Source organism: Lepisma saccharinum, chromosome 4 (genome assembly GCF_977018435.1).
Source record: "Lepisma saccharinum chromosome 4, izLepSacc3.1, whole genome shotgun sequence".
NCBI classification, from domain to species: Eukaryota; Metazoa; Arthropoda; class Insecta; order Zygentoma; family Lepismatidae; genus Lepisma; species Lepisma saccharinum.
This window is the reverse complement of record NC_139232.1, coordinates 106,162,167-106,178,100: the sequence shown is the minus strand read 5'-3', so window position 1 is coordinate 106,178,100 and position 15,934 is coordinate 106,162,167. Positions and strand designations below refer to the sequence as shown.

General features: G+C 38.6%; 1 protein-coding gene across 1 annotated transcript in view; it reads left to right on the top strand.

The window, feature by feature from the left end:
* The window catches only part of LOC145986708 (scavenger receptor class B member 1-like), a 73,699-nt gene that overhangs the window by 21,535 nt on the left and 36,230 nt on the right, over window positions 1–15,934 (top strand). The gene's annotated exons all lie outside the window — the stretch shown is intronic.

The following is a 15,934-nucleotide window of genomic DNA, read 5'->3' as shown; positions in this document are numbered from 1 at the left end:
GTATAGAAGGCCTCCCCGATGGCGCAGTGATAGCTTCGTAGCCTTGCAATCAAGGGGTCCCGGGTTCGATACCTGGTGGAGGCACAAGTGGTTCGGATCCCACTTTAAACTGTAGGTCCAGTCCTGATTAGCCTTCCTGTGCATAAAGTGGACTTAAAACACCAAATCAATCAATCAATCATTTTACTGTATAGCAAATCAATCAATCATTTCTAGTTATTAAGGGTTTGCATATTTGACCCCCAAAAGGACTGTAACAGCTTTCTAAACCAAAACTACTTAATTTTCTTAGTCCCAATTATATTTAGCTTTGAACATACATGAAATAATATTGTGTTAACAATATTGTAAGTTACATCATCTTAGAAGTTTCAAATTTATTTTTAAGTCCTTGACATGTAGCTGCTACTTTATTTTTTAAAAAATCGTCATAATCTGTTGATATGCTAAAAATGATGAACGCACATTGTAAATATGCTCAAACGGAAGGAATCTATCCAACACTGTTAATTCCATATTTTAAGTATTACATTTTGTTCTAAATACAATGATTTCTATGATACATTAGTTAACTCCGTTCTTCTTGGATTTTACTTGTCTTCACGTTTCCTTTTATGGTGTTCCATTTTTTTCAAAAATTTCCAGGTCATTCCCTTTTTAATATCACAAAGATTGTCATTCTCCGGTCCTCACACATTTGCTCATTTCATTTTTCAGTATTTCCTGTTTTTCTTAAATTTATTTTAATTCCCTTTCCTCTCCTTTTTTCCATATTTTTGTTTCGCCTTGTTTCATTTCCTCTTTAGTTCCATTTTTCTTTTTAGCTAGTGTCTTTCTTTGTAGCGTTTCCTCTTTTTCCCTCCTAACACTGTTTATCTTCGATTTTTATATCAATCCGCTTTCCCTCTTTTTAATTTTCAATTTCATATTTGTTTTCTGCCTTTCCATCTCCATTTACTATGTGTCTATGTTTTACAAAATGTATTCCTTTATTTATTTCCCATTTTCCTATCTTTTCACTTTTCACTAAATTGGTCTTCGTCTTCAACGTCCAAATTTGGAAGCGGGAAGCAACGTGTTTCCCGGTTAGATCGTCTGATCGCTCACTATCATTGCCAGGAAAGCATTTTCCGATATGACAGTGGAAATCCGAACGGAAGGATATCTTTCCAGGTGGTTGCCAGCTCGGGCTGCAAGTTGCAAACTTCAGGAGAACAAGTTGCGACCCGATGCAATGGACGCCAGTGCTGTAGACCCTTCATCCAATGTGTTTATGAATTCTTGGTGCACGTAGTTTGCACTTCTCCTGTAGATGGCTCTGCCTGCCGTTGCTCAGTAGCGTCATATCACGGGATATTTCAGAACTACATCCAGATCAAGTGAGCTGAGTCCGTGCGTAACTAACGGCGTAGTTTTTTTTATTGAAACTGCGACTGACGAAGAGAACCTTTTTTATTTGAGTTGATTGATTGATTGATTTGGTGTTTTAAGTCCACTTTTTGCACAGTAAGGCTAATCGGGACTGGACCTACAGTTTAAAGTGGGATCGGAACCACTATGTGCCTCCACCGGGTATCGAACCCGTAACACCTTGATCTTTTTTATTTATTTATTTGTGCACTTATCATATCTATCAATCTATTATATATGTCCAATAACTGAAAAGATTGGTGGGAAAGGGACTCAATAGATGGACAGTTTTATTCAGATGACAATTGAGATCCATCAGCATAACGTTTGTAAAAGCGCCGTGTAAAATAAAAAAATACTTTCAATCACCGTTTATTTTGTTTGCAAAATAAACTCATTTTTTCAATGAATGGTGCAGTGGATAAGTCTTCACATTGTAATCAAAGATTGGCAGGTTCCATACCTGGTAGAGGCACATAGTGCTTCGGATCCCACTATAAACTGTAGGTCCAATCCCGATTAACCTTTCTGTGAACTTAAGACAAAAACTAAAAAAAACAAAAAAACACATTTTTTCAATTTTATGTCGTGCATGTAACATTGAAATGCTCGTTATGTTATATGAAACATTACTTATTTTGTCCTATGTATTTATTTTTATTAACTAAAAAGTACATTTCATAGCTTTATGCAATCTCAATTGTTTGCAAAAAAAATATTTCATCGTGATAATTGAAGGTTTGGAGTTTTATACCTTTAAATGAACATATTTTAAGAACCCGATCCAGGGCCGTAGCTAGAATTGATCTCCAGGGGGCTCACGGGTTATCAGGGGGGCTTTGTAAACCAAGTCCAGTTTTCAAAAGTTTAACAGTATTAAGTGAAGGTAAATTGGGAAATATCATGCAAATACTACAGTTTTTTCTACATGTTCTAAAACATCTATTGAAGGGTTAATTGACTGTTACTGACACCATTCCTTAATACACACTCTCTACTATTTTTGATGATACAGGTATTTATATCATACAAGTAAAAATGTAGAATCCAAATACAAGTATAAATGTACAAAAGTAGGCACTTCAATCATAGTGCCTACCGTACCTCGGCCGAAACAGTAAAATTCCTCTTCGTTCCCAAAACTATGGATCTGTTGGCATTTGACGCAGCTACGGATGACGACGTTAAAGTCCCAGATATTTGTCAAACGAGAGGCTGTAACGGGCAGGCAGAGAACTTGCAGATAAAGAAGCTCCCCTATTAAAGAACTTTCTTAAAGTCTAGAGAATCTTCTAAACACTTGCGGTACTTAGGCTTCTCCTCTTAAACAAAATGAACAAATCTAATAGCTGCTGTCCATATTCTGTGAATTTATCCCTTGCGAACTTGTGAACAAAATAATATATGCTGTCTACATTATCACTCTTCAATTTAAAGAAATTAGAATACAAAATAGTTTTACCTAATGTCAAGGGGCTGGCGGCAGTGCCAGAGGGGGGGTGGGGGGCTGCGGATATGGGCGTCCGGAAGGAGGGGCAAGGGAGGCACGGCTCCCCCCTGGAAAATGAATGTGTACCTAAAAATTATATATTTCACACATAATTTCATTTCGATCACAGTAATTTATGTTAATTATTCTAAATTCGTTGCAGAAACATGATAATTTCAGACTGAAATAGTGTTTTTTGAGAGGGCATCACTATTTTGGAGGAAAATATGTGTCCTTTGCCCCCCCTCCCTGGGAAAAATTACCTTCCGTGCCCCTCCCTGGAAAAAATCCTGCGGACGTCCATGGCTGCGGACCTGACCCGGTCTCTGGCACCGACGTAATGTTTCTCTCGCCACCCACGAAGGGTTAAGAATATTAGTCATGAAAACGTTTATTTCAAAACTGTACACACATGGACGTCCGGAAGAAGCGCAAAGGAGGACTGCGATTCCCCTGGAAGTAAATGCCAATAACAATTGAAAAAGGGAGGGATGATAAACAAATGAAGACATAAGGGGGGCGTGGAGATCTGCAGCCAGACTAGGGGGACGGATGGTTGGCCCGACCAACTCCCAGCCGTTGTAGGACTTCGCGACCGGATTACGCTCTCTCACTCACTCGGAGCTCCCCAATTTCCTCACGATGGTGGGTTGCCACCGGCCCTATACACAGGCCGAAAATTCCCGGAGACTAAACCCGGGATCGAACCCATGCCGTCCCGCCATAGGCGGAGTTCTGGAGGTGCCAGGGATGGGGGAGGTGCCTGTTCCCACCCAACTTAAAAAAAGACTAAAAAAATAACACATGATTAAGTTCAGTTACTACATTTTTGTTATGAAGCCATACCGCAAATCTTGACGTTTGGCATGATGGCATGTGCGGTAATTGCGCCGCAATAGCGGGTCTTAGACGATTTGATTGATGTGTACAGTTTGAAGAAAGACAAACGTAAAATGACTTTGCGTTGAGTCAACAGTTACTGCTGAGGCATCAAAAGAACTTTTCAATTTAATTTTTCTAAAATTCCTGAAGCTTACTATTGTACCGTAACTTTTTAAAAGTAATACGAGTATTGTATGAATAAAAATTTAATGAAATGCAAAATGCAAAAATCGTACTGTTTTACTTTTTAAAACTGACATCCAATATGCTAATTAATATTTGTTTACTTAAGCGAGGAAATTTAACATTTTCAAATCTAAAAGGCCTAAAACTAAGTGTTTTAAGTTTTAGTTTTTTTAATTTCCAGGGGTAGGCCTCCGAACCCCTTATAAAGTAGGGGATATTCAATAACTCTCAGGTATATCATATGCTTCTCCCAGAATCTGGCCTTCCCAAAGCAAAAGCTCAAACTCCGCCCATGAGATCCCTCTGCATAAGAGAAATACTGATCCCAAAACTGAAATGTTTTGACCAAGTCGAACAGTATCTTCGAGGGAAGGCCTCCCCGATGGCGTAGTGGTAATGTCGCCGCCTTGTAATCAAGGGGTCTCGAGTTCGATACCCAGCGGGGACTCATAGTGTTTCGGGTCCCATTTTAAACTGTAGGTCCAGTCCCGATTAGCCTTACTGTGCATAAAGTGGACTTAAAACACAAAATCAATCAAGTTTCTTCGAGGGAGAGTCAAGTGAAAAGCTTGTCTTCTACCAATACGTAAATTTCTGCACGAGATGTTGCTCACGTTTGCTGCATTTTAGCATGGCTCCTTTGCTGATCTACCTATATTTTAAAGTCTGATTTAGTGTTTGTGTACTTCAAGAAGTATAATTTTAGTAACGCACGTGTTGTCAGTCACTTATGAGCCACTACGAAGGTTATTCCACCCATCTGCCTGCGAACTGAGGCCATTGTAGAACTTCCTCCTCCGTTCGTAAACTTGGTGGTGTGGTGAGCATAGAGACATTGAATTTTCATTTGCCGGAGAACTTCGATAAGTTTTAGGCTTAGAGAGGGCAAGAAACAACTGCTCTTCGCTGGTGCAAGTGTGTGGAGAAGGTGCCATCTTTGAAATGACAAAAATGTCGTTTTCAAGATCACTTGATCCGTGTGAGCGAGACGAGACGAGACCAAGGCCTTCCTCGGTGCGAGCCAAGGACGTATTTAGACGAGGGTGGCTCCGAACCCCTTCCCCGAAAGAGTTACCAAATACTAAAATTAAATAATTTATTGTTCTTATTTATTGTTATTTATTCCCGCCGTACTTATTGGAAGGCAAGGATTATAGCTATTTTGATCATACGACTTTGAATGACAGTATCAAGGAAAATTTATGCAAACTACTATTTATAATAATGTGAATAAAATATTAATCAGGAACTTTACTTTTCGTCAACCGATCTAACATGCGTTTTCGTTATTCAATAAATATTAAATTCTTTATGTATTTGATATTTGACATTAATTTCCTTGCCAGGGCAGTTGTTTTTATACAAATTTTGATTATCTTAACTATACCTAGGCTAGATAATGAATACGTGTTTTATCTGTATTCTTTTCTTGTACCGCCTCTTTAACTATTCGATGTAATGATAGCAATACAATATTAACTTATATGTTTTAATTAATATTATTTTAAATTAACTTAATTATAATATGCTTATTTCAATTTAAACATTATTATTATGATTATTATTATACTATATTACTATTCTGAGACATAGCAAGGTTCGACCACCCCCCCCCCCAGAAATATAATTTCAGATACGTATCTGGTGCCATCTCTACTTCCTCGTTGTGATTAGTCTAATGCTACGAAGAAGCGACTTTCATTAAACGAGCCAACGAAGTGCATTTCTTCTTCCCACGAAAATACACAGCTTAGACGCCAATTAATGTGAAATACTAAAGGGTTAAGAGAAAAAAATACCATTTCGCAAGAATCCCTGAGTCGAATACGGAAGGAAGGTTAAAAAACAGAGATGCAAAAAAAAAAATGACCTGTTCAAGGCCATTTGTCGATCCCACCTCTTACACATGAAACAAAACACAAACGTCATATTCTCATGTCCTTTTTTTTTAGCAACTTGCATAATTGGGTTTTGTATCCTTCGAAATCTCAATGAATTTCCGCAAGATTAAAACTCGTATGTCGTCTCATTTGTCTGATACGTAACTGTTGGGTAGTCTGTTACGTCATCACGTTCCTGTTACGTTCAAAATGACATTTGACCCGTCTGGCTTGGCAAGAGACCTTCCCCGAGGTCCAAGGCGGAAGGACAGTGTTGACAATGAACCGGAAGTAAATAAGCAAAGATGATTAAGATTGGATTTATCTCACGCACTTACAAGTAACAGTTACTTTCTTTAGGAATTCTAACTGTAAGTAGCTACTTTTAAAAGTAAGTAGGTGAAAGTAACAGAGTTACTTTCTTGCAACGCTATCAACAGTTACTTCATGATGTTTGTTATAAAGTTGTCGGCATCCGTGGCTGAGTGATCCGCACAGAGTGCGTATATAGGTCCCGGGTTTCAATCCCGTTCTGGGCATGACTGTTCGTGTCCCTTCATCAATGTCATCGCATCATCACTCATCCTCATCTCTCAATTACTTTTTAACCAAATACCTGTAAGTGTAATAACACTGGAAAGACTTTTAATAAAACTTTTCTAAACAACTAAAATTCTTTACTTACGGTCTTGGCATAATATATTGATGATAGTTCAATTTAATTATATATTTTTTTTTCAGAGGATAAATTTTTTAAAAAAATAATTTTCGAAATTCAACTTTCTAAAATATTATTTAATGGTAAAAAAAAGAAACTGGCATCTCATGTTCTAAAAAGAAATTTCTGAATTTTTTCTCATTAAAAATATTTCCTCAGCTATTTTCTTTCTTATTTTTTTTCTAATGAGGACGTTGACATTTCTTTGTTAGAGCATATTTAGAACAGGAGAGTTCTTAATGATACTATTACATAGCGGCGGCTCTAAGGGGAGAGCCGCCGTACCATGGTTATATCCTCAAAAGAAGCACTTGTTTCGCCAAAATGTAGTAAATTTAATACATTTACGAACAAGGAGATCCGAATCTCGTAAGCGTTCGAATTTACAGCCGCCTCAATTCCTGCGCCACATCCCCAGCTGTTCTCTCACTTGCATAGTGTGGCCTTTGCGCAGAGGCATGCGCGGAGACATGAAAAAGTCTCCGCAGGAAACGGGCAAGGAGGTGGTAGCCATGAGACAACCAGCCGTGCCCATTTTCGGCTGGCACGACGCGAGAGCTTTCGCATTGTGTTGACATAGTTGCAAACTTCATAGAGAAGTGACTAATCCTGACCGATTTGTAATACTCGTTGGAGAAGTAATTCGCGAGAAATACTTTCCTGCATACTTGGCAAGAACGAGCGTAATATCTTCCCCAAATTTGTATAACCATTTAGATGCGTCTAAAGAGCCACCCAGACTTTTTTGTTATCGATTTCTTCCTTAAGAAAAGATATATCCCTTGCTCTCATGCACACAGACACTCATGTGTTGCAACTGACGTTGACAACATTGAAGACATTTTCTGTACAAAAGAATTGCCTAAATATCAAAGGGAATTCGCATCACCAGGGGATTTTTACTGTAATATTTGTAAAAAATCACACGGAAATCTATCAGTATAAGAATTTCACTTGGAGATATAATTCAATTTCTTGCATTGAATTCTAAAAATTGTAGATCTACAGTTCATTTAGCAGATAATCATATTTCAGTTGTTAGTAACACCGATTGTTGATGTACCGTCTGCCGTGCTGGGGTTGCAAATGATAAACAAAGCAAGGCGAGAATACCGTGATCGACTCGGTGTCTCTAATTGTTCAGTGTTTTTCTTTTTAGTGAAGTGAAAGTGTCCGATGGTGTGTGAAAGGAAGGGGAGTTAGTAAAGATGAGTCAGATCAGAGCATTATTACATACACCGTTTTCCAAGGTACTATACGATATTAAATTAAAAGTTAAACAACTTGGTCGTCCCACGCCAGATTTAAACATCAATTCCATTAAAAATAAAAGTGGTAAAGGTAACAGGCGTCGAAATTTGAATAGTCGCATTTATTTCCTAGAACTCCTGGCCGACCTCCGTGCACAGCATGCTACGACGCCCGGGATCACGGGTTCGAATCCCGGCATGGGCATTGGTGCTCTTTGTGAGTGTTCACTCATCCTTATCTTAGCGATTAGCCAAAAGTAGTACAAATGCGAAGTAAACTAAACCAATCTTAGGAACTCTGATTTTTTGTCGGCATTAAAATTACCTCTTTCATTAGATTTCTATGACATATACTACAGAAAATTTTTCGATTTCTGGATCACGTTGGCACTATCCATCATACTAGCTGCCAGCCGCCATTGCTTTTACACCATTTTTTCCTACACACGAAAAAATATGTTTGTGTCCGTTAACTTCGAATATTCTACGGGCGTTTCTTTACAACAGTGAACCAAGGCCGGACTTGGAAAAAAAAAGATCAAATATTCTGAACAGCCGAAGGATATATATTCGAACCACACTCTATTGAAATTCATGGTTCAGAATTCGTGAATACATTTCGCGAATTTTGTTTTCCTTGTTCGTTTCTTTGTTTCATATCCTTTGTTTGTCGACTTATTAGCCGAAATAGCCATTAGTCATTTATGACACAAAACATTCCATTGAAGGTAAACAAGAATCTGCCCATCTCTGATAATTTTTTAAAGTTACAACTACCATAAACAAAAAAAAAAAAACAGAAAAAAAAACATTCTATAAACCAGATAAAACCACACGCGGAAGAAATTGCTTCATCATCTGTGTCAGTGACTTCTTTCCGAGGTTTCTCTCCTGGAAAGCAAGTTACATTGTTGCTTATGAGTTTGAATTTGATATACCAGAGCCTATTAAAATCGAAAATCGACGGCAAACACGCAAACTAAAGTGGACAGTCATTTGTTTGCTCCTCTCGCTTCGATTGTGACCCCTTGTAGACCTTCCCACCCTTGAATCGTTGACTAAAATTCAACACTATTTAATATTACATCTCTGCTTTTTCGCTGTGTAAAGTTTTCCCCTTAGTTTTGCAAACGAGCGCTCTCTTGGAAATTATATAAAAAGACAACCTGGTGGTTCGATCGTGGTGTAATTTTAGTACGGTGCAGGTAGAAAGGTTTTAAACAAAATTCTTAATTTTTAGATTTCTAAAATTGGTAAAAAAGAAGTTCTTATCAACTTTGTTATGGGTACTAGTCCTACAAATATGACATAGGTCTTGTCTTGAAGCTCTTTGCTGCTGCTTTTAAAATCCATCATCATTGATAATTTCACATTACGAAACCGATTTTATACCAATTTTTATTCAACAGAGTAAAGATGTGTGTTGAACGTGGCGACACCCCGACTCGCAGTGACAGCCCACAGTTTCTACAGTTCAACGGACAACGCTGTAGTGACGATGTACTTCAACGACGATTCCAGAGTGTTTTCTCTTTTTGGTAAATCTGTAAATTACCAAAAGGATAAAGTGACCAGACGTCCCGTATTATCAGGGACAGACCCTTTTTTTGAGCCTCTGTCCCGAATTTTTATGAGCATAAAATGGGACAATAACAAATCGGCATAGAATTATTGCAATAATACATCTTCTCTACTATTACTATGAACTTGTGTAAACTTTTACAAAATGTTATTTGTACTAAAGAAAATCCATTCGTCGGCAAAATATCAATGCATGACTTCTAATTCTAAAGGTTTGATTTGCTTTATTTTACTTCGTTTTTTGTATCACTTTTGGCTAATTTGCGAAGATGGGGATGAATGATGAAATTGATAAATGGACACTCACAAATATCCATGCCCAGGCCAGGATTCGAACCCGGGACCCCTGGCGTCGTAGCGCGATGTGCTAACCACTCCACCACGGGGCTAATTCTAAAGGACTGCTTGGTTGAGGTGCAGAGCACATCAACATATTGTGTAAGTTATTTATACAGTATTTATTTATTTAGTTCTCAAACATAAGTATTTATGACGAAATAGTTTTTATATTAAAATGTGTACATTTTGCCGTCCAGTTTTTCCTTCAGAAAAATATGTTGTTTTAAAAATATGGCCACCTTACCATACACGTATATAATAGGGGACGGATTTATACGCACTAAAAAGGCTAAAATATACACTATAATGTGTTAAAAACGTGTTCTAAAAAAATGTGTATTAGGGTCCATACGCTTTATGACCACCTCGCTGTCAAGACTTAAACAATGATATTTCCCAGCAGCCGTTGCGTAAGAAACGCTTGAAAAGGTTTAATTACGACGCGGAAGAACTTCGCACGACAACAAAGAGCTAAAAATTGCTCATGGATTTATGGGACCAGAGCTGAATATACGCACCAACAACTCCTCTCCACAAATTGCATTTATTTTGGTTTAAGGTCATTGACAACGATGCAAGGCCAATGCTACGTAACAATGCCTGACTTCTGCCACCAACTGCGCCTCTACACCCAGGCTATTTTAGCAGCAGAAAAAACAACCACGGAAGCAACACTTGAAAAAAGTGAGCACATTACATGATTAATGAACCAGCTAAGCATGTTCTCGGTGCAAAAGAAGATGGTTCCTCCGATGGGGTCAGCATTGACGTCAATGCGAGATGACCTAGACGGTAGGTTTTCCCATCGTGCCCGAAGACAGGAAGAGAAAAAAATGAGAAAAAGTTGTTGGTTTTTAGCCTGCGGACCTTTTGGCTTGCTGTTCGATGCAAGGGTTATATAGCCGGTAGGATGCCCGAACGGTCTTCGTGTTAGCGAAGGTTATGGGCGGTTAAGCTAGCTCGAATGACTACCAAATGAACTTCACAAGGCTTTGAGCCTTAGACAAGCCAAAGAGTTAGCGGTAAGGGAGTTTCGACATCCATGGTTCAAAAATAAACAAGCGAGGAGATTATCGACACCAGAGGTTCAATGATTCGACGGCTCTTTCCACCTAAGTGCCATTATCATAGTCTCTATAAATTATCAGTTGAAGCTACACGTATTGACATTCCCAGATGAGTTTTTTAAACTCTTCTTTTGCTTGGCAAAGATTAAGGCTCATGGCTTGTCTTATACTCGTAGGCGCAAGTTAACTTGGAGAGGGTAAGGGCGATTCTTATGACTGCAAACGGAACGTGGTGCTGCTCACATCCAAATTGATCGAGATCGAGAATGTGTAGGACCCTACCCCTTCATCCCCTAAAATGTTCCTTCATAGCACGGTGCTATATGCACGGGGAACTTTACCTCATGACTGCTCTGAATATTAGTGACAATGGTTTTACATTAGCATGCAATATTAAATTGGATATTATTAACTTAGTGTTAGAATAAGTATAGTTTAAAGCGCTAGACAATGGATAATGTTCAATTAATATTGCATGCAAATGTAACCGTTATTTTTATGGTATGGAAAACCTTTCGATTGTGTTGTGCCCCTTCCTCCAAAAGATAGGCCCCACGCCCATGCTTGCAATCAACCATGTTCGCATACATTAATCCATGGTATAGCTCGCACACAAAAAAGAAAACCCTTCATATACCATTCACAATAGACAAACTAAAGTAAATCATTCATGCACCTATATATCAGACCACATTAAATGTTATTTTTTGAAAAAAAAAACATCTTTAAGCAAATTAATACATTTTCGGGCGGGGTCAAAGTGGGTTCTACTTTGATGGCCATGACTAACATTTTCAGTTTCTTTCAAGTTGACGTTATGTTAACAAAGGCTAATCGGGACCGGACATGAATTTTAAAGTGGGATCCGAACCACCGTGCAATGTGCCTCCTCTCGAGATCGAATCCGTGACCACTTGACTGCAAGGCGACAGCATTGTCTCATCTGAGAGGCCCATGTTGGTTCTCTCTCTTTTTATCTTCTTTGTCCCTTTCTTCTTCCTTCCTCTTCTGTTTTTCACCCTTTCTCTGTTACTGTCTTCTCCTCGCTCTCTTTCTTACCTAATTTTTATATTTCCCTTCCCTATATCTTTTTTGCGCTAATTCTCTTTTTCTTCTTTCGTTCTGTATTTACTTCTTCCTCTGTTTCTTTGTTTACGAAGTCAGCCAAGGTTGGGACCTCTTTGTCTTTTCGACGTTTCTTAGAAGAAATTAGTGTAAGGTCTTCCAGGAAGTAGCATCTAGCATCCTTTCTAACTCGTGATTTACATCGTTTTTATGGATGTCTGGCGCGGGGACTAATTCAACCATAAACTTGACTGTAATTTAGTAAGATAGAAACGCGAAAGAAAAGGATATTAATATTATTGTTGTGGTAATTTCCTTCGACACTTGACTAATCGAAAATTTCACCTCGATAGTGTTGAATGTAAGTTTACTTCAGAATTTCGCGTCACCCCAATGCTAGTTGCAATAGGAACATCAAAAAGGCAGTCCACGAAAGAAATGGCTGTAATGTTAATATAATGTGCAAAAACATATTGTTTGTTTGTTTTCAGAAACGAAAACTATGCAGGCCCTTCTCTCATCTCGATACCAGCTCGCAGCGGGCGTTTCCGATGGCGCAGTGGTAGTCTGACTTTTTCTTTTAAGTCCACTTTATGCACAGTTAGGATAATCGGCAATGGATCTACATTTTAAAGTGAGATTTGAACCACTATGTGCCTCCACTAGTTAACGAATCCTGGACTCTTTTATTATGGAGTCCCATGTTCGATACTCAGTGGAGGCATATAGTAGTGCGGCTCCTACTTTATAAGTCCAACCCTGGTGAACAATAATTTGTTTCGCATATATTTAAACAAATATTTAATTTTGAGAAACTAAGAAGCTTTTTCTCTGCAAATTTAATGAAGGTTATCAAATTATTTTGGTTATTGTTACCTAAAAGCTTAACCAAACGTGCTCTGTTAATTCAAACAAATTATTTTTCGAGCCTATGGCCCCTTTTCGTCCCTAACGCTAACCACTCGACCACCGAGGCAACTCCATGTTCGTGACTATTACTTCTGATTAGCTCGCAAGGTAAGGAAAAAGAATTTCGCGTGCATAGTTCACAATGTGAGCTTAAAAAAAAAACTTACAACTCGCTGTACCGCCTTTGAAACGCACAAAAAAGTGCATAAAACATGTTTTCGTATATATTAAATTTGCTCTTGTGCAGATTTTAGTTTCCGCATATTAATATAAGGACGGTGGGAAAATGCACTGTTTTTATTATTAACATTTACACGATTCCCACATAGAGAATGAATTCTCTGTGGCAGGCGTTATTGAACTCATAGCATATGATGGGAATTGAACGTCTCACGAACAACCAAGCGGTTGTTTTGTTTTATTTAATCTCAATCTATTATTTTATTTGCTTCAGGGAAATGCCAGGGGTCCCGGGTTCGAATCTCGGCCTGGGCATGGATGTTTGTGAGTGTGTATTCATCAATTTCATCACATCATCATTCATCCCCATCTTCGCAAATTAGCCAAAAGTGGTACAAAAAAAGCAAAGTAAAATGAAGCAAATCAATCAAGCTTCAGGGGAATGAAAGCCACAAGCAGTGGCGTCACCAGCGGGGAAATGACGTATTCCGATGGGGTTCAGAGGGTCCAGCCCTTAAAGACTTATTAAGTAGGTTTAGCTTTCTATCTGTTGTACAATCGAAGGTTATTTATTTACGCCGAATTTACACAACTCATCCGGGCACGATCAGGGAATCTGTCCGGTCCTGAACTGAGAAATGCGACTCAACCTTTAATCCAATCTTTCCCACTAGGCCATCGACATGCAATGAAGTAATTCAGAATTTACTTCTTGTTGAGGGTAACTCTGTAGAGATTCTACCCCAAGACAAATCCTGATTAGCCTACATGCATAAAGTAAGCTTTAGAAAAAACCATCTTTTTGTTCATGACATTGTTACTAACTCTGAAGGACGCAGCGGAACTCATCTACCGGAACAGTAAGTCCTGTTACTGACCTTTCCTAGCACATCTCGTATTGACGTCACTATAAAAAAATCCACTCCGGGGCATGAATTATACAAGGACAGTGCGTTCTTAAATAACATCTCTCGGGTAGCCTCCAAAAAGCGTAATTATCGAGATAAACAACCATGAATAAGCAACGCGTGCTCTTCCTGTGTGGAAAAATCCACTGGCTATTCCTGAACAGACCACGTGCACCTTCGAAACCTTAATACCCAAAAATGACACGACAAAAATTAATTGAAAAGCTGAAAAAAAGGTCGAGGCCAAGCGAGGAACAACTGAGCGATGTAAGGTTGCGAACGCGGACCGCCCTGAAAGCACATGCTTCAAGACAACCCATTGGTTAACCTGCCCGATGACGTATGTTGCAGAGGACATGAAGCTGCCACCTGTTGGTCAGATAAACCCCTTGTTCTCTTTGTCTCGAACCTTCTGCACGAAATATGCATTGTCTTGGGAGAGGTCATGTTTACCTCCATCAGCGCCCAAAATTCAAGGTCAGAATTATTCTCAATGCGTCAGCAAAGATCTTTCTGCGTATCTAACAATGGTTCTTCATCATTGCCAGTAGTAAGAAAAATAAAAAAATATTGCGCAGAATAATATCAAGGACATCGTTGATATATATTTTTTTTTACAATGTGTATATTTCGGATGCACTGCTGTACGCAAGGGGGTGGAGTTGAAGGTGCTACAGCTCCCTCCAGAAATTTTGAGAAAATAAAAATGTTTGTAATAAATGCAGGAAAGAACTCTGGAAAAACCTAAGTGGTAAGTGTAGAGCGCCCTTGAAATAACCCCCGATTACAATTTTGCCTTTGAACAACTTTCAAAACGAATGTTCATAGCAGTCTTTCAGATTAAGAATTTTCCTAACTGCATTCATAGACCTCGACATTTAATATTACACAAATAATGATGAAATTCAGTCATTTTGAAAAATCAGAATAACAACGTGTAGGTAAAAGGGAATTATTATACATAATGAAAGGTTTGGTACGTACATAATAATGCATCTCAACGCATTAGTAGTGGTATGCGTGTGTGCTAAGTGGAAAATAGTGATAATACTTGATTATATACTTTCAACAAAGTTGCACGTCGCCATAGTAATGATGCTAGTAAAAATGATTTTCTTTTATTTACGATTCCAGGCGGAAACCGGTTTGTGGTTTCTGATACGATATGCGCGGTTGTATCCTAATTGCCAAAAGTAAAAAAAGTATTCCATGTTCTAATTCCAAACACATGTAACTAAAAGACCTTCCCGATGGCGCAGTGGTAGCTTCGTCGCCTTGTAATTAGAGGTCCCGGGTTCGATATCCGGTGGAGGCACATAGTGGTTCGGATCCCACTTTAAACTGTAGTTCCAGTGCCGATTATCTTATCTGTGCATAAAGTGGACTTAAAACTCCAAATCAACTAACCAACCAACCAACATGTAACTAAAACGCCCGTCATTTCACCCTTTCCGTTTATCTACGTAATCTAACCTTGGTTCTTTAGATAAGGAGATATTTCCCCGTACACATGGAAGGGTGCAAAATGGCCTTAAGTGCCGACGCACCCAAAATTTTTAATTCAATCAATCAATCTAACATTGATTCATGTGTTAATGTCTTGCTAATGCAGTATTTTGAAAATGAAGATAATAGAGACAGTCTTGTTTGTGCCTTGTTCGAAAACCCCTTGTCACAAGAGATGTGGATCTGCTTCAACAGGAGGTACCGCATTAACATTGCAGTGGATGGATGGAACCATGAAATCAACATCGAGTTTGGTAGAGTAGCAGGCGTAACAAAAATCTTCAAGGCTGAGGCAGAAAAGTCGAATGACATAATTCTTAGGATGGAGATGAACCTGGAAGGTGTATATCGGAAGAAGAAATGCTCTGTTGGATGAAAAGATACCGAGGAGCGCTAACAAATATGAGGAGATAGAGATATGATATTCCTAAATTTATTAAGAACATTGCCCAGGCTTGTTAAAGGTTCAGGAATTGTAAATAAATTCAATTCCGGTCCGAGAGAGAAAATCAGAAAGCGTAAATGGATTCTGGGCCGTAGAGAACCTTTTTATCATTAAAGTAT